General features: G+C 40.7%; 1 long non-coding RNA gene across 1 annotated transcript in view; it reads left to right on the plus strand.

Annotated features, from left to right (window-relative positions):
* The window catches only part of LOC140595954 (uncharacterized), an 80,766-nt gene that overhangs the window by 41,555 nt on the left and 18,875 nt on the right, over positions 1-20,336 (plus strand). The window contains exons 4-5 of the long non-coding RNA XR_011997957.1: positions 7,842-7,927; positions 10,602-10,664. This is a non-coding gene — a long non-coding RNA (uncharacterized lncRNA). The remainder of the gene's footprint in view (positions 1-7,841; positions 7,928-10,601; positions 10,665-20,336) is intronic.

The raw sequence follows: 20,336 nt of genomic DNA on the forward strand, positions 1-20,336 counted from the left end.
GGGCTTACTGACTATGGCAGATGGCAGTTTCCAAAGATGTCTGCAACAATATGTCCCACCCCACACATTCTTCTATATGTGACATTGCTCCTTTCCCATCAAGAGATCACTATTTCTCTACCCCTTTGAACCTGGAAAGGCCCCATGACTGCTTTCACGATAGAATATAGTGGAATAGGGTGGAATAAGTGGAAGTGATGTTGTGCCAGTTCTGGGCTTTGCCATTAATTGGCCCGGCAGTTTCGAATCCTGCCTCTTAGAAGCCAGCTGCTATGTAAGAAGTGTGATGACCCAGAATGATGACAAGAATCCCAAACCACACTAAAATACTCTTAGGGTGAAAGGCTATGTAGAGACAGAAAGAAGCCAGGGAGCACTGAAGCTCTGGACATCAGAGCGAAGGAGCCACCTTGGACGTCCATCCCAGCAGAGCCTTCAGAGGACTTTGTGACTGTAACTACATGAGAGTCCCCAAGCAAGAACTTCCCAGTGGAGTCTTGTCAACCCACAAAACTATGAGTTAATGAAATTCTGTTTTGAGCCACTAAGTTCTGAAGTGGTGTGTTAAGCATCAATAGAAAGCTGGAACACAACCCTATGGTGACCAAAGCAGAGTCTAAGGGCAACCCTTCTTTCCTAGCTTTGAATGGAGTAGCTCTGTATTTATCTATCTTACTTCATAAGAAATTATTTAGAAAAGAGTGACTCTGCCTCTTTAAAAACTCTGACCGTCACTGCCATGGGTGATTAAAAATTGGCTAAATACAGGTGGACTACCCTTGAGGACCATAAAAAACACCCGATCTTCCCTGATTTCAAAGGTATCTTTCTTTAGACACAGATGTACTTAGGACATTCTAGATGGATGTGTCTTTATATCTGATTTCCAAAGGCCTTGATAAAGGGTTCTGATGTCAGTTTTTAGCAGTCTTCACTATCGGGAAATTCTTTTTCAACAGAGACTCATAGACAATGGCCTGTGCCCTACTCCTGCCCTCGTTTGAGTTCAGGAAAAGGAGTTTGTGGCATCTCTCTTGGTGATCTGGACCAAAGCTCTTAGGAGAGAGCAGAGATCACTTTCCTTGGTGCCATTATCCTGTGTTAGGTACAAGATGATGACAAAATGCATCTTAACAGGGGCATCCATTTTAAATAGAAATGGCTTCTTCATAAAACTTGCACATCCTATGGCCCTGAGCTTTGCTTAAAGCATATGAAGTACCCTTGCCAATCAAAACCATTTTTCCTTCAACACTGAGCAGAGTTATATGTAAAAAGATTTCCTGAAAGACTTTCAGCACGCTCAGCTAAGAGCAGTGTTTTGAGTCTTGCTGCACTAGTGTGCTGGTTCCTTTTATCATTCGGACCATCTGTGATGAAGTCTATTTTGTTAACTCAGAAAACCTCAATTTCTGTAAGACTTTAAGATGAGGCATTAACATATTTTTATGGATTGTGCTACCATTATGGTTTTGGAGACTTCTCATTTCTGTTATTAAAAAGAAAAACCCTGCCATCTAAGCTTCTCATAAGAAACTATTTTTACATTTATAATCTTTAAAGATGCTTATGAAAAGAAGTGCTTTGAACTCTTTCAGTAAGATTTAGCTCAGTCTAAAGCTTAACAACAATGTAATTTGAGTGAGGGTGTCTGATCCTACCTGTCAGAGATGCTGCAGAAAGATACATAAATCACAGCCAGAATCTCATCTGAAACCAGTTTAAAAATTCATGCAGCTAAGAGTCGTTCCTGTGTGATCTGGTTTCTTAATACTACAGTATACCCTGAGTACTGGGATTTCAGAGCTGGAATGCACCTTGAAACTCACTTTATCAGGCTCCTTTGTGCTGCAGATGAGTAAACTGAGGCCATGCATCCTGACTCAGCGTTATCAGAGTGTACCTCCTCCAGCCAGCAGGGGCACCCGGAACTTGCTAGAGTGCAGACCCGTTGCGTTGGAATCTCCAGTTTGAAGGTCTCCGAGATCGTATGTGCTTCATGAGCCCATTAGTTTGAGAAACGCTGCCCCATACACACCACATTGTTTCCCAAGAGAAGGACAAGACTTTGGGATCAGATCGTTCCAGATTCAAAAATCCAGATTTTTCACTAACTTGTAAAGTAGCCTTAGGCAAGTCACTTAAGATGACTTTGCTCCTCCTATTCCTCGATAGTTCAGTGGGGATGATCATAACCCACACTGGAAGGTTCCCATGGAACTTAAAGAACATTTGTGTAGTTCCTACTTGAGTGCCTGATAGTAGACCTTCGATAAATGGGAACTGCTGCTGCTACTCCCGCTCCTACTCCTGCTCCCAGCACTACTACAGCTCTGCTCTGCTGCTCTACTAATACTACTGTTGCGGCTACTGCTAATACTCTCCTGCTGCCACTGCTGCTACTCCGACCACTGCCGCTGCTCCTGCTCCTGCTGCTCCTGCCGCTGCTGCTACTCCACCACCACCAGCACCATGGTTATTAGTATCTCCAAGAGGAAAAGTAACCAGTCCTATACTGCCAAGTGACCAGAGTGAAGCTGGGGCTCAGGTCTCCTGACTGTTCCTCCAGGGCAGCTTTCGCTGGACCTAATCATTTCCCTTCTCTTTGAAGTACAGCTGAACATTGCCAGAGCCAACATTCTTATTTTCTTATTTAAGACACTTCAGTTCTTGGAGTAGGATATAGAAAAAGGAGACTGCTTTTTAAAGATTTCCCTTTAAACTTCCTCAAACAATAAAGTCAGTTTGCTCAAATCTGTGTCCTCCCAAAGCGTCACAGCCTCCACTCAGTCTGAAACACTTCTAGGTGGCAGCTTCTGTTTCTTTCACCTGTGGAATGCTGCCTTTCTCTAATTTTGCTTCTGGCCCCAAAAAACCTTTCCATAGAAAAGTATACTTGTTCTGATAGTACATTTATGTCCCTAGAAAACAGGAGCTGTGTTGAACTGCAGGGTGATCTTAATTTCTTAAATGAATTTTGTGTATTTCTGTCCTTGTCCTTTCAGTATTCAGTCCTACACTCAAGATATGTAACCCCACTCTGAACAGTTGTAAAAAAAGAAAAAACTTTCAAAGTATGAAAATAAGATCCTGCCATTTTGTAAACTGAATTAGGCATTGATTTCTTTCCTTGAGGTCCCAGAATGACTTCTGGCCCCTGTACTGAGAACTGAAGGCACATGACCTAATTTGAGCACATTGGTTAACATACTGTAACCCCTTAGCCTCAGATATATTGGATTCCAAAAAGTTATAAATCCCCTGGCTGGTGAAATAATATATTTATGTGAAAAACATCCAAATATCCCAACAAGATCTATAAAAACACTCAGCAACTATAGATACCTGACAGATATTCCTCTCTCATTTTGCTAAGAAAGTGTAAACAGAACAGGATTGTACTTAGGACCAGTTTCAGGTTTGGTCCCACTGCAGGAGATAGGGCAATGCCACAATTTATAAGGAATTGCATGGCCTAAGATGGATGGACACCATGAAAGTTGTGCATCTGAACCCATGAGGAGGCTTATGAATCCCAGGGGAAGAGTTCTAGGGTGAAGTGGAAACCCTTAACAAGCCGTGGTAGGAATGATGCATCTCATTAATATCCAAAATATATAAGCAACTCACAACAACAAAACAACTCAATTAAAAAATAGGGAAGGACCAGAATAGATATTTTTCCAAAGAACACATACAGAAAACCAATGGCACAAGAAAAAAATGCTCAACATCACTAATCATCAGGGAAATGCAAATCAAAACCACAGGGAGATATCACCTCACACTGTTAGAATGGCTAGTATCAAAAAGACAAGAGATAAGTGCTAGCAAGGAGATGAAGAAAAGGGAATCCTTGTGCACTGCTGGTGGGAATATAAATTGGTTCTGTCACTGTGGAAAGCAGAATAGAGACTGCTCAAAAATGAAAAATAGAACTACCATATGATCCAGCAATCCTGCTTCTGGGTATATAGCCAAAGGAAGTGAAAACAAGTTATCAAAAAGATATCTGCACTCCCACGATCATTGCAGCATTATTCACAATAGCCAAGGTAATGGAAACAACATATGTGTCTCTTGACAGATGAATGAATAAGAAAATATGGTGTGTGTGTATATATATTATATTCCATATATATTATATATATAATACAATGTTATATTATTGTTACATTATATAATATAATGTATTGTATATAATGTAATGTATATATGTAATATACGTATATTATATGTAATATATAATATAATATATATTATATATAATGGAATAATCAGCCATTAAAAAGCCATTAAAAAGAAAAAATATCATGTTATTTGAGACAACATGGATGAATCTGGAGGACATTATGCTAAATGAAATAAGCCAGACATGCAAAGATGAGTATTGCATGATCTTACATATATCTGGAATCTAAAAAAAAAAAAAAGTTCAACACATAGTAACAGAGAGTAGAATGGGGATGGGGATAGAGGGAGATATTGATCAAAGGTATAAATATAAACTTCCCTTATAAGATGAGTAAGTTATGGAGACCTAATATATAGCATGGTGACTATTGTCAATAATAGAATATTGTATACTTGAAATTTGCTAAGAGAGTAGGTCTCAAGTGTTCCTACCACACACACTAAAAAAGTAACTATGGGAGGTGATAGGTATGTTAGTTTGATTATTGTATCATTTCACTATATATATGTACCTAATATCACATTGTATACTTTAAATATATATAGTTTTTACTCATCAAAAATAAAATTTTTTAAAAATAAAGTGAAATGATGTACTTCATCCTCTTATGGAGGTGAAAAAGCACTGGGTTTTTCATCTCCGTGAGGTGGGGAAAAAGCGGGACTTGGCTGCTACTAGAACAAGTGGGTGCAGTAATAGGTTTCCAGTTTGAGGGCCGTGTCTCATGCTTGCTCAGTTTAGCAAGCACAAGCACTGTACTTTGCACTTTTAACAAAACTTAAGCATTCGTAGGCATCCAAATGAATCAGAAGATCCAGTATATATTTTTCAAAGCACTCCCCTCTGCATGCGCGTGCTTGCACGCACACACACAAAGTGGCTAAATTCATAAACAAGCTGCTTTATCAGGGTCAAAGAACCTTAGCATGGATCCAAGTGAGTTAAAAGCCATGGATATAAATAAGAAGTCAAACATTTCCTGAGTGGGGACCTAAGTCCACAAATACACTGTGCTGTCCTAAATTCCAAAGGCAGTATTTCCCAGAGTCTTAAAAGAGGTCCTTTTAAATTTTAAAAAATTTATCTATTTGTTTATTTATTTTCTAAGTACTTGTACATTAACTAAATACAGCTCCAAGTACTTTGGAAATGCGAATGCACTTAATAACGTAAACATTCTTTGCCAGGTAGGTACTCCTCATATCCTCCTTTTACAGATGAGGAAATAGAGTCACAGAGAGTTTAAGTAACTTGCTTGAGGTTAAACAGCAAATAAATGGCAGGATAGGAACTCGGGCAGTTTAACTCTACAGTCTATGCTATTAACTTATTGTGTTACATTATGAGGTTCTATGTCGCAATTTCCTTTATAACTAGCTGGTAGATAAATTTGTTAGCTTGTAGTACTAACAAAATCAAGATGGTGAGTTCACTACTTGAATGTGCCAATTATTGAGACTCTGCCTATAGCAATATATAATCTGTAGTTGTTTGTTTGCTTTTAAGTGGGCTCCACGTGGGGCTTGAACTCACACCCTGAGATGAACCTGATCCGAAATCAAGAGTCGGATGCTCAATTGACTGAACCACCCAGGCACTCCTGTAGTTTGTATCTTTAATTTCAAAGTCCTCAATTATTTTTTTTTTAAGATTTTATTTATTTATTCATGAGAGACAGAGAGAAAGAGAGAGAGAGAGAGAGAGAGAGAGAGAGAGAGAGAGAGAGAGGCAGAGACACAAGCAGAGGGAAAAGTAGGCTCCATGCAGGGAGCTGGACGTGGGCCTCTCGATCCAGGTCTTCAGGATCACGCCCTGGGCAGAAGGCAGGCTCTAAACCGCTGGGCCACCCGGGCTGCCCCAGAGTCTTCAATTAATTATTAGCTAACTTTTTCAACTCACAAGACCTTTTAGGGCCACATGTTCTTATATGGTACAAGTATAAAAAGGAAGCTAAGCATTATTTCCAGAACATCCTAAGGTTGCAATACAAGGGACCAGGTATAAATGCCCAGAGCTTACCAGAGATTTGTAAGAGAGAATTTAAAATGAGACTAAAAATAAGTTCTCTGCCTGTTGAACACCTCAGTGCTTTTCTTCCCTGCTGCTCTTTGCATGAGAATCTGCCCCACAGGTCAGGGTTTATTATAGGTTGGAAAAGTTTCCAATAGCCAGCCACAAACTCGGGAATCAAAATCTCCCAACACACATAAAAAACAAAAAACTTCCTTAATCTGTAGCCAGAAGTGCTTCTGGGCCTTGGAACTGCCCCATTGTGCCTCGGCCACTCCAGCACAGACAGCCGGAGGGTTGCCATGGAGGCAGGGACCCAACTGTGTGGGCCGGTTTCAATACCCAGCAGCTGCTCACTTCAGAAAAGCAGGATGACAGCCCAGTTCTGAATGAGCATTTTTCTTTGGGTTTCGACCTGACCTGCATATTGTTTTCTCATTGAATTTCCTTTTATTTATTTTTAAATATCAACTTTCCTTGAACTTTCCCTCTCGTTCGTGTTGCATTTGGCAGGACTACAGCATTTCTCTTTCCTTCTGTAGAAAATGTGAAGTTTTTTTTTTTTCCTTTAACAGTTCCTGAGGTTTTCTCTGTGCCTTCTTTAACTTCCCCACCCACGCAGCCACCCACCCACGCGCGCACACTCACATACACACACCCCTTTGCCTCATTATGTGAAGACCCAGCACAAACCCACTGAGTTTCATTACTTCAAGAAGTATGAAGGCCCAGATAACCCCCCAAAACTCTCCCTGATTCACCCAACATGAGACTCATTTCATACGTTCTGTGCAAGTTTGGAGGTGAAACAGAAAAATGACACTTTACTCACATTATTCTGGCCACGATCAGACAATCTATGTTTTAATCCTAAACATATACTTAATACACAGTTGATGAACAATGGTTTTTCTTCTGCTTTGTTTACATGTTGGCAAAATGCAAAGAATATAAAAATTTAGAGACTCCTGATATGATATCTGACTCCCTTCTCATGGGGATTATAGAAAAACTGCTTTTGATGCAAGACAAGAGCTGCACTATATCTGAGATGGATTTTGCCCCCTTCAGCTCTTGAGGGGTTTGGAATAACTTGGAAGTGAAGTTTGTGCTGCTGTTGAGCTCTTTTTTTTTTTTTTTTTATGAACTTGAAGCAATTTGTTTACAAGTTTGTTGTTACTAAAGACTGTCAGAGAAAAATGTTTGTGGACATAGTATCCAAAAGGCTGCCAGCACCCAGAACTTGCTTGGTATTCAAAGGAGAGCTCATCCAACATTATCCTGCACACTGTATAATTACTTGCATGTTGGGAGCCAAAAAAAGGAATGCAATCCTGTGAATGTGTGTTTATACTGAAGATTTTGAGAAGCAAAACAATTCAGCAAGCATTCTTCATCTCCAGCATCTGGGAATAATTAATTTGCTTGGGATGGTTTATAGCATGAAGTTGATAAAGTTGTCTGAAGCTTTGAGGCCATTTGCCTTATTTAAAACTTTCCGCTTTAGGGTTTTACATTGTGGCTAATTTTAGTAAATCTTTTTATTTTTAATCCTAAAATGCTGTGACAGGGAAGAACCTTCTGCTTATGGTTTCTTGATCATTTTCTTTTTTGGTCTTATTCCCACTGTGCTCAGGAAGCTGGCGCTCACACACCTCCTGCTCCCTTCTTCCTCGCTGTGTGATGCTGCAAGGAACTCTCAAAAGTGAGGCCCTGGAAAAGGTAGTTGAGTTTTTACATATTGTTTTCAGTAAACACTTATTGGAGCTCTGAAGAGTCCCTCTGGAGCTCCATTTTACAAATTTTAGGCTGGGACACTGGAGATTGTCAAGAGAGACTCTCCATCCATTACTTTATGGAAAGTATTGTGACAAGTTCTAATGGTTTATATTAGGTGCTACATTCCTTTAATTGTGACTTTTAGGAAGAAGCACAATCTATACAGTTGACCCTTGAGCAGCACCAGGGTTGGAGTGCCAACCCTCCGTGCAGTCAAAAATCCATGTGTAACTTTTGACTCTCCGAAAACTTAACTACAAACAGCCTACTGTTGACCAGAAGCCTTACTGATAACATGGACAGTTGATTAATACATATTTTGTATGTTATATATATATACACACACATATATATAATGCATACTGTATTCTTACAATAAAGAGAAAAGAGAATGTTATTAAATCATGAAGAAAAGAAAATGCATTTACAGTACCATACTATTAAAAATCCACACACAAGTGGACCTGTGCAGTTCAAACCCATTGTCGTTCAAGGGCCGACTGTACGTACAATGTCTTCTCTATCCAGCCTAGCCATCCGACGTGTTGCAGGGAGCTTATCAGTCCCCGGGGAGTCTCCTTCGATTCCTCACTAGGGCATACTAGAATGAAACACAACTATTACTCTGACCTTAGTTTAATTTGGGATTTCAGAATAAGAGCAAATGTCTTATTTTTGTTGGCTGAGTGTTCCAAGTGTTTAACAGTGTTAAAAGTTTTCTATGGCACTTTTGAAAGCTCAAATTTCACAACATCCAGCTCTTTTCTTTTGAATCCTGCTGAGAAACAAACTAAGGAAGTCCTTAAATATAGCCAGGCTTTCACCCCCACCTCTCTCTTTTCTCAGAATTTATCTCAACACTTTGACAACTGTTTGAAATTGCTTGTGGCCTATATTTCAGATCTCTTTGGACTAAATATATGTCGTTGTCCTTCACAGTCAAAAATAACTTCTAGAAAGATTTCTGTTTATGGGGGTTGTACTCACAAAGAGTAGCCAGCCTGAGCTTCAGTCCTCAGGTTGGCACACTCACTGCCCTAGAACCAGATGATGCTCACTCAGAGAGCTACTTTTGCTTTTCTGTCTCTACACTCCCACTCTGTACAGTGTGACACTTTCCTGTTCCCTCCTGCAGGCTCAGAAGCAGGGACTGGATCTTACATCAGTCACTTAGGTACTCTCATGGGACCACTCTCAAAAGCCAGTGCATGGTCCAGTGACTGGACTGGTCCTGGCTAGTCATGAGTTTTCTCAGATCTGTTTTCTGAAACAAAAAAAAAAAAAAGTAAGTTCCATGAATATAGAGAACTTCCCTTTCATGTTTACCACTGTACCTCATCATGTAGAAAAATTCCTGGTGCATATCTTAATAAATATTTGACCAATAAGTAAACAAAAGGGTAAGTGGATGTGTGGGATGGCATGAGATTTTCCTGAAGCTGAATTTATTCATTTTTCAGAACTCCTAATAGTATGTTCTTATTTTTCCCTTTATAATGCATTTATTTTATAAAAATTATTAAATAAGGTAAAAACATTATTAGGGAGATTTTAGGCCAAAGGGAAATATCATGCAACATGATATTGGTTCCCCAAATTCTTGCACTCATCCATAAAACTCAGAATGTGGAAATCACACCCCCAAAGCATGTTCTTTCTTGCTGTTGCCTTGTCTCTCGTGTTACTATCCTTTTCTTCATAAGAGTTGCCTCAGAAGGGGTAACAAAAGGTTAATTTATATGAACCAAGGTAAAAAACATAATGTGGATTCTGAATCCCCATGTTGTTGAGCATCCACTTAGTGCCAGCCCCTGTCCTGTGCACACTCACACACTATCCTGCCTCAGTTCTGAGATACTAATTATTACTTCCCTTTTACAGAGGTAGTGACAAGTAAGCTCAATTTTGGGTGGTTACCTCCTCCCCCAACACAAGGGAGATCTAGAGGGGTGAGGAGGTCTGAAAGAGGTTAATGGAAGATGTGGGATGAAACGATGCTTTGCCAATCAGTGGTGATTTGGTTGGGAAGAGAATGACATTGTGATAAGAAGGAAAGGTGAGCACACTGTGGTTTGGAACAGAGTCCAGACTGACCTAAATGGAAAGCAAGCAGCAGATACGAACGCTGTGGATGCACCGATTGCCAACTCCATCATTTTGCAAGCACGAAGCTTCAAAACTTGGTATGTTCTGAAGCTTGCTGGCTTCATGGGTTTCTATTCAGCCAGTCAATGCCCTGAAAGACATATTTGTCTCTGAATTTGTTTACTTGACTATTTTTGGCTTCACCTAATGTTGCTTGGGAAGATGATTGTGCTCTTAACTGCTGGTCATGTTTTCCTATTAAATTTCCTTTCCTATTAGATTCTCTTCAGACCTTAGTATACAAGCTCATAAGTCTCTAAGCATAATCAGTCAATAGCCCTGCAGCCAAGTGTGCACTGCATTCCAAGTTTGTGGAAGAGCTCAGACTATTGGCCCCATTACTGTATCTGTAAGCTCAGTGTAAAAATTGTGTGACATTTATCTTATAAGGGGCTTACCTTTCCCAGCGGCGAGAGCCTATGGACCTAAGGATATGTGCACCATTGTTAACTCTGAATCATCTCATTTGCAGAGTGAAAAGCTGATAAACTTGACGATGTGTGTATATGTGAAGTACCTCGTTTAACAACAGGTGGTAAGTGTTCAATAAATTGTTACTACAGTGGATTCTCATTATTTATGGGTTCTATATGTATGAATTTGCTTACATTCTAAAATTTATGTTTAACCCCAAATCAATACCCATGGCACTTTCATGGTCATTCGTAGACCTGCGCAGAGCACTGAAAAATTTGAGTCACCTGATATACACATGCCTAGCTGAAGTTGAACAAAGTAACACCATTTCTGCTTTAGTTCCCATACTATAAACAAATGTCCTTTTTTCTAATCTATTTGGTGCCACATTTTCCACATTTTTGTGCTTTTCACTGGTGATCTTGTTATTTAAAATGATTCCTAAGTGCAGTGCTGAGATGCTTTCCAGGCTTCCTAAACACAAGAAGCACCTTTTAAAGAGCTATATGTGTTAGATAAGCTTGATTAAGACATAAGTTAGAGGGGCACCTGGGTGGCTCAGTCGGTTAAGTGGCTTCCTTCTGCTCAGGTCACAATCCCAGAGTCCTGCGCTTGATCCCCTGAGCCCTGCTTCTAGTTCCCTGCTCAATGGGGAGCCTGCTTCTTCCTCTCTCCCTTCCCCTGCTTGTGCTCTCTCTCTCTGTGTCAAATAAATAAATCTTAAAATAAAAAAAAGACTAAGTTACAATGTTGTTGGCCAAGAGTTCAATGTTAATAAATACATAATATATATTAAATGAGGAAATAATGTGTCTTTAAACAAGAACATACTAAAGTTATGCATTAATAAGTTGATGAAATGGTGACAGATCTTGAGAGGGAAAGAGAATTATTTCCACCATGGCCATTTTTAATACTATATATATGTGTGTGTGTGTGTGTGTGTGTGTGTGTGTGTGTGTGTATACATACACAAATATACATAAATACATGGGGACTATGTATATGTTTATACACATATATATGTACATTTCTATTAATCCTAGTAAAGGAAAAAAGACAGTACTTGGCAAGAAACTATGAAATATGTTCAGTGATTGTATAGTGCTATTAATGTTTGACTTTAAATTGATATGCATATTATAAAGTATTGACATAGTAAAAATTTTAAAAAGAAACTGACCACAGGCTCACAGGTACCTAACCCTGCATTCTCTCTAGGAACAATGGTTTCATATTTGCAAATCAGTGTTCCCAGCAACTTTACACCGCGAATAGTGATAATCTACTGCATTTATTGTTGTAGTTATTCAAGAGAGCCAAACTTTGTGGTTGCTGCCTAAGTCCAATCTATTAAGAGTATCAGTGATTTTGTTAAGTTAAATCAGAGTTCATCATCTTTCCTCTGCTTCTACCTTATCCAGATTCTCAGAGTGGTGTCTCTTCATGGTCCCCATTCAATGCATTGTCCTTTCAGCTCCTGAACTGATCTCGTCTAGGTTAATAATCCCTGATTCATTTGTTAAGCTTGGTATGACCTCCATCCCCTACTCTTGCCGGACCTGGATACCTACTAGAGTGACTGACTTCTCAGGTTGATCCCTCAAGTCTGCCTCACAGCCCATCATCCTGGAATTCTGTGCCCAAGGATGAGGCCTGAGTGTCTACATCACCACTGAATCTCATTACCTCCACATTTCCTACAAATAAGGATCTACCATGTGACAGATACCCACCCAGTTAAGTCTTTATTCTCACAAGGGAGAGAGAGCTATAAAGAGATGTAATATAATGTAGTCAATGAGGTGTAGATGACACTGTGGGAGTGTGGTAGGGAGATAATAAATCCAGGAAAGTAATATCACTTTGCAGAAAACTGATATTAGACCCTAGTCTTGAAGAATAAGGAATAGCCAGGCAAAGAAGAAGATGAAGGCTGCATAAAGATGTTTTGGATTGGGGCTCCTGGATGGCCTAGTCAGTTAAGTGTCCAACTCTTGATCTTGGTTCAGGTCTTGATCTCAGAATTATGAGTTCAAGCCCTACATTGGGCTCCAGTTTTTAAGTGGAGCCTATTTCTAAATAAATGTTTTGGATTAATGGAACAGCATAAGTGAAGGCAAAGAGGCATGATAAAGCATGGGTTATTCTGAAAATAACAGACACTTAAGTATAACTGGTTATAAAGTGCAAAAGAAGAGACATGGGGGATGAGGCTGCCTAGGGAGATCTGTCCTATCAGCAGCCTATTCATTGTGTCAGTCTTGGGGAGACAATAAAACAGTGTAGCTCAAATACATGGCTGAATTTGAGTTATACAAAGACCACTCCGATGCCTATTTGGAGAATGGGTCTGAGGGATGTCAACCTGGAGACTGGAAGACATTTTTTTAAGTTTCTAATAGTTCTGGTGGGAAAGAGTAAGGTCCTGAATGAGAGCAAAGGGACTGAAAGGAAGATATGATAGATCACGCTACGGTAACAAATGACCCCCCATCCATTTCAGTGGCTCATCATGGAAGTGTATTTCTCAATTATGCAGTTGGCTGGGTTTCTTTGACTTGGTGACACTACCATCTCAACACAAAACCTCTGCATTCAACACAACAGGAAAAAAGGAATGTTTCAGGTAAAGAGAGCTAAGAATTTTTTTTTTTACTACCTTAGCCCAGAAATAAGATATGAATTTATATTCATGTTTCATTGGCCCACACTAGTCATATGGCTGTACTTAACTGGAAGTGGAATGGGAAGTATCATCTCTTATATGCCCAGAAAGAAAAGGAGAAGTGGGTATTGGTGAACACTGATGATGTTTACCACAGTCAAGGTCATGGTGGAATAGAGAAGGGATAGCCACTGTCATGAAATATGCACTGAGCTAGGGATGCAGATGGAGAGGTGAAAGAAGTTTATGGTAAACTTCAGACTTTTAGCTTGGGAAAATAGAGGCTGATGGTGCCAGCCAGTGAGATAGGGAAGGATGAAGCAGGACCATATTTGAGAGTAAAATAATGGTTTGGGGGATACATGAAACATCCTAAGGTAAGAATTGTATCCAGAGTGGGGTAAAAGGTAATGTAGGGCAAAGCTGAAGGCAATTACAGTGTTTGAATAGTAACTGAATCATGGTCATGAGTGGAAGGCAAAGCAGACAAATCACCAAGAAGAAGGTATTTGGGGGGAAAATATAGATTGGTGCTCCAGGCTCCTTTCAGCAACAGGCACATATTTATTTGCCGGATGCTTTGAAATGTGTATGTTAAAGATGTTATTAAATGCCTGACTGTGCTCTGAACCTTAGCTAGCAAGTGGGGTCCTGGTTTTCCATCTCTCTGTAACCACCCAACCTCCCTGGGCCTGGTTCCTGCTCCCATTAATGAGCCTTCTGTAGCCTGGCCACATGTAGGCAGCCCTCCTTCACCCCTGTCTAATCATACCATGGAATAGCTCTTATCTGGCACCAAGGCCATAACCCTAACAGAGCTTGCTACATCATTTAGACTCTGCTTTGGACACTTACCCCAGGTTAAACTCTCATGTTAGACAGTTCCTCCAAACCCCATCATGAATCCCTCACAAAGGCCATTGCCTGACTCTTGCTCATTAGCCTTCCTGCCAACTCAGAAGACTGTGGTCCAGCTTGCCGCAGGCCATATCCTTAGGAATTTAAGAAGGTCAGTAAAAGCAATGGTTTTGTATGTTTTCCCCAGAAAATATTTACAACCAGTAAAGGATGCAATTTTTCTGAGATTCTAGAGTGAGAGGTGAATGGCATTATATAGGAACCAGCCTGGAAGCAATAAGACAATTGGTGGAGAGGTAAGCTTGCTCCTAGCTGGACATAGGACTCCATGTCCAAAGTCCATAGCTGCTATTACAGGGGACCAAGTGTAAGGAAGAAAGAATTATCAGAAAGCTCATAGTAACTTCAGGAAATAGGTCAACTACCATCCTCATGCCCCCTGTACCTGGACCAGATGAAAAATCTATGATCAAGCCTATAGGAAGACACAACAGATCCACTGTGACTGTAGGAAACAAGACTTGGAGTCCAGGAAAGTGGAGCGGGACCATGGCTTCAGGAACACCAAGTGTCAGAGTTAGGTTGCAGAATCACATTGTTTTAGGAGTTCTGGTCTAAACCAAGCAAGAACGAGGATGGACAGTCTTACCTCCTTCCCTCTGCCCCCAGGAGAAGAAAGGCTGGCAAAGTAGCAGGTGAGGAGAACCTTGATCAGGGCATGGGGCAATGCGGGCCTTCTCCAACAAGGGTTAAACTCTGAGACCCAAGCATAAGGGGATCAAGTAGGCATTCTGGCTGCCACAGGGGCCCCTCACGACAGCTCTACTTGACAGAAGCCTGAAGCCTTGGAGCCTCTCTATGACCTCTAACAACAGCTTCTTCCAGGCTCCCACTGGAACCTGGGGGAGCAGCTATGCCGTTCAGTAGAGTCAGTATGCTTGGGAAGGTTGGAGGGAGGTAACCTGCTGTGACTGGAAGTTCACGGAAAAGACCGAGCTAGGGATGCTTGTAGACAGCAGCCAAGAGGAGACTCAGGGATAACTGTCAAAGCTGATACTCTATTACTTGTTCCAAAAGGTGACCATATTGGGGCGCCTGGGTGTCTTAGTTAAGTGTCTGCCTTCCACTCAGGTACGGGGATGGAGCCCAATATCGGGCTCTCTGCTCAGCAGGAAGTCGGCTTCTCTCTCTCCCTCTACTCCTCCCCCCCGCCCTTGCTCATGCACACACATTCTCTCACAAATAAATAAAATGAAATAAAAGATGACTATATTTACAAATCAACTCTGGAGTGCTCAAGTTCACACTATTGCTTAATGCAATTAAAAAGAAGTAACACTCCAGGATTTTTTCTCTTGTTTATCCCTCTTGGAATTTATCTGTTAAAGAAATGATCCGGATTTCACTGATTGCATTTGTATGCTATTGTTTCAAGCATGCCTCTTGTAAGTTGTAATTATAAAGTGACACTTGGTTCTAGATACTTGAACAAATTCAGAGTTGATACTGAGGGAAAAAGTTACTCCATAGGTGGTTTTCCTCAGGAGGCAAATGGTTTTTTTCCCCCAATTTTATCAAGATACAGTTAGCAAATAAAATTGTTTTGTAGTATAAAAAAATTACTGGAACCAATACAAAAAAGAAGTAACAAATATGAAAATACATTATGTACTATAATACTAAATGCAGGATATTGAAACTGTTTAAAAGCTAGTTGTGTAGGTGGCTCAGTAGGTGGCTCAGTCGGTTAAGCGCTTGACTCTTGCAATTTCCACTCAGGTCATGATCTCCCAGTCGTAGTACTGAGACCCATGTCAAGTCCTGCTCTGCCCTGAGCCGAGTGCAGAGTCTGCTTGTCCCTCTCCCTCTGCTTCTCCCTGCCAACCTCATGCGCATGCTCTCTTTCTCTCAAATAAATAAATAAATAAATAAATAAATAAATAAACAAAGCTAGTCATGTAAAAATAGGCTTTGTACCCCCAATTCACGGAGTGGTGCTATGCTAAGTGTTTTATATACATTGTTTTATTCAGTCCCCCCCACAACTATAAGAGGTAGGTATACTGTTATTATTTGCATCTTATAGATGAGGAAACCCAAGCTCACAGAGTATCTGCTTCAGGTCATGCAGCTAAGTGGTAAGCAGCGGAGCCTGTGGTCAAGCCTATATCCGTGTTGACTCCAAAGGCAGTACTTCCTCCAAGCTGAGAACACTGCTGTGTCTTTGTTTCACGTGTCCAGCTGGGCTCTCCTCACTCACTGTCTGCAGAGGTTAGTCCTGCAGCACCAGCTCTGGTCTCTACTGTCAGCCCCAGAGCAGCCTCTGGGGATCATGAGGAAGACCTGGTTCTGGAGGAGGGCTCCGTCCCCCGCAACAAGCCAAGGATGGCCAAGCTCTGGGCCTTATCAGGCAGCTCTCACATTCCTGCTAAGTGCCCCAAGTAGGACAGATTCCTGACTGGGTGGAGAGAAGAATTCCTCGCATTCTTCAGCCGCTGTCCTCTATCCTCGAAGGAGCTCCTAATCTCAAGTGGGATGGGGTGGGGGGGATCCTTCATTTCTAATGTTTGGAATTACTCTGAATTAAATCCTGTTGTCCAAACCAGGAGAAGGGGGGAACAAAGGGGTGGAGGGAGATTCAGGACCATTGAGACATGTACTTTTCCTTAGAACATGTTTCAGGATTGTTGAATCAGGAACTCACACTCTCTCAAGTCTCTAGGGCCTGTGAGGTCCTTGCATTTGACCTTCATGGTTGCCAGACGATCTATATTGTTTGTCATTCTTATACATCATAGCATCCTAATATTAGTTATACTTCGAAAATAGAGCAGTCCAGATGTTTGCATGAGTGTTATCTCTCTGCAATAATAACACCTACTTCTTTTATAAATAAATTTGTTTACTATGCTTTGCTACTTCTATGATCTCATTTGATCTTCATAAGAAATCTGTGAGGTTGGTATTATTTCCATTTCACAGAGGAGACATCTAATCTGAGAAGTGAGGTAACTTGCCTGCTGTCAAACAGCTGCCAAGGCAGAGGTGGCCTGTGACCAAATTTCCTGACTTCCCTCTACCACGTTTCACTCAAGGTCTCCCATTATGTCATCACAGATACTACAAGGTGGTAACTGGGAGTCTTCCCAGTTAGTGGGTAACATCTGATTCTCCTTCCCAGAGACAGACTCCAGTGAGAGACTGGGAGTTTAGGGGCTCGGGGGGGGCTGGCTAGGACCCAGGGTCAGAATGTCCTTGTAGCTGTAGGTATGAAACAAGAAAGTGATCCAACATCTTGAGAAGCTGAGTCAAAAAGCCAAGCCAACCATCTAAGCTGTGATTTTCAAGGTATGGACTCTAGCCAACTGGTAGGCTACATGCAACTTCCTGATGTTCCACAAACTGATCCCCAAATGTAAGTCTTTTCTTTGGATCTTACTAGCAAATGGCCCTTGATGCCCTACATTTGCAGTGTGTGTCTGTGTGTGTGTTAGTCTAAAGGATACTTACTAATAACTGCTGAATTGTCAAGAGTTGGTAGTATTTGATATTCATAAATAAAAAGTTAGTACATAACTAAGTTTACTGAGGGCTAAACTAAATATTCACCTTGCTGCCAGAAAACACCCTGCAATATTTGCAAACTCCCACTATAAACATACATGGGTAAATTGTTGAAGTATCCTCAATTTGGGGGAAGATTGTTTTGTTAGCAGTATCAGTGCTATATTGAGTTGCTTATTCTTTCCTGTGGTTTCTATCCCTGCTTTTTAATTATAAATGACCCTTCTTCACCGTCATCATCATCTATTTTGTTTGAGGTGTACTATTTTATTAACTCTGTGTTAGGATAATGATATCTACACAGATCAACGTGATTTATGACCTATAAGTTCCTATAACAAACATTAACACAAATATGGATTGCAGTACGCATAGAAGGCATCCATACCAATACTAATAAAGCAGATATTCACATCATCTGAATAAAATGTGTTTGCACAGCGACAGTTTGTTGCTGTCTTTAAAAGGTAGGAAAGACTGGAGTGTGTGAGTCTTGGAGCCTTTTACCTCACGTAGGTGGAACTCAGTTTAAAAAGTTTGAGAATCACTGAGTGGCAAAGGAGAACTTGGGTTCATCATAGTGAGATGGGAAGGACTACAGCAAACAGAAGAGAGTGAACATTTGAAGGAAGCCTGGGAGGCAGAAAGTGGAGAGATTTCTAGCTCTGAAGAAATTATGCCTACAGCGTCTTTTCAGATGTCTGTGGCCCAGCATAGATGTGGAAGGAACAGTTAAAAATGAACTTGTCCCCAGGGTGCGCTATAGGGTAGTTTGGCTTGGGCACTGTGCCAACATGCCCTGCTAGAGCAGGTAGGGGCTGAAATCCAGCTGTCCTTCACTGACTGTGAACTCTAGTGCCAACGAAGAGAAAGTTTTCTGTAATTTGCCTCTACAGAATGCCTTTTAGTAAACGACTTAGAAGTACCCTATGGGGCACCTGGGTGGCTCAGTTGGTTAGGTATCTGCCTTCGGCTCAGGTCATGATCCCAGGTCCTGGGATGGAGCCCTAAGTCAGGCTCCCTGCTCAGTGGGGAGTCTGCTTCTTACTCTGCCTCTACTCCTCCCCCCTGCTCATGCTCTCTCTCTCTCTCAAACAAATAAATAAATAAATAAAATCTTTAAAAATAAATAAATAAAAATTAAAGTGTCCCTACGTGCAAATTTTGGCCCTTGAGATAAGGAAGTCCTGGGAAACTCTTTTTTTCATGGATACACCGAAGGTGGCCACTTTTGCTTCCAACCAGAGAAGATGGCTGAGTAAGCGAAGGATATTGAACAGGCATTCAAGTTAGGCTTGAAACTTAGAGTCCAATAATGTGCTTACATTTTGGCAAAGTCAGAACATGGGAAGTAAAGAGAGCCTAGATACAAAAGAAGGTCTTTCTTCAGTTTCTTGAAATGCCACCAAGAAAAACCTTCCAATACTGCAAGAAAGCCATCTAGAAGGAAGAACCCATGGAGAGATGTCTTCTTATCCTGAGAATCTTTGGGTTTGAATTCAGGCAAAAGGAAATCATCTGGTTATAATTAAAAATTGCAAGTTCCTTAAATGACGCAGGTCGAAATAGGGCTACCCTCTTCAAAAAGCAGTTCTAAATCTAACCTGATGTATAATTTCATGAATACTTTATTATGAGCTTTACACCACTGTTAATCATTGTGTGTGTCCCACTTCATAAAGTGATAATAGTCTTCAAGTAAACCTTAGTGAATAGTAAGATATCATTAAAGGTAAGGATGTAAAATAATATTTAGTTTGGGTCCTGAAAGTTATTCATCTTGATTTCTTACCTGGTAACTATTGAGAGACATGAGCTGACATTGGCTGCTATTTCACGAACACATTTTGGTGACTGAGTTGCCCTATTCCTTTCAGAATTCACATTTCAAAAATGTCAATGGTAGGGTCAATGGTTACCTTTATTTGATTTATCATGGTAACTGAGTGGCCATTTTGTATGAATAAAGCTGAGGGTTCGCCCATGTCTGCAGCACACTAGCTGTGATCCCACAGGACTGTGGAAAATTCCCATGTGAGGTTGTTGGATTGTACGAGATCTGTTATTTTTGTTTTACCAACCCACAAAAGTCCAAGCTGTGGCATTGTTGGAAGGCTGGGCAGAAACCACAATGCATTAAAAAATAATAATAATAAAAAAAAAACCCTGAAAACAAAAACAAAACAAAAAACCAAAACAGGAACCTCCATCTGTAATTGATGGAATTTAAATTCCCAAGGGCTACTGTCAAGTTCCATAACTTGCTGCCTTAAGCTATGAGTGGGCAGGCCTACAAAGTCATTGTTTTTCTCAGTTCTTAACATGTGTAAGGGCTCAAAGGCATCAAATACAGGAACTTTGGAGGGCAAAGCCATAATAGCAGAAAAATGCAGCTTTTCAAAGGTCCAGATGAAGGAAGAAGGGGAAAATACTGTAAAAGCAATACTTTTTTTCCCCCAAGATGGAATAGGGTGTGTTGTTTTGTTTACCCTTTCAATTCATAACCTGGGGCCAGCACTAAAAAATAATAACAGTAACTAGCTCTGTAGAGTTCATAACATGCATCCTTGTAGTCAGCTTATTTGAGTTGCAAAGTAGCCCCTGTTATTAGATTCATTTAAATACAGAGAGCACCGTGCCTTAGAGAGGCTACCTGACTCACTCAAAGCAACTCAGCTTGACAGGGACAGCCTGCACCCC

The sequence above is a fragment of the Vulpes vulpes genome, chromosome 16 (assembly GCF_048418805.1).
Source record: "Vulpes vulpes isolate BD-2025 chromosome 16, VulVul3, whole genome shotgun sequence".
NCBI lineage: Eukaryota > Metazoa > Chordata > Mammalia > Carnivora > Canidae > Vulpes > Vulpes vulpes.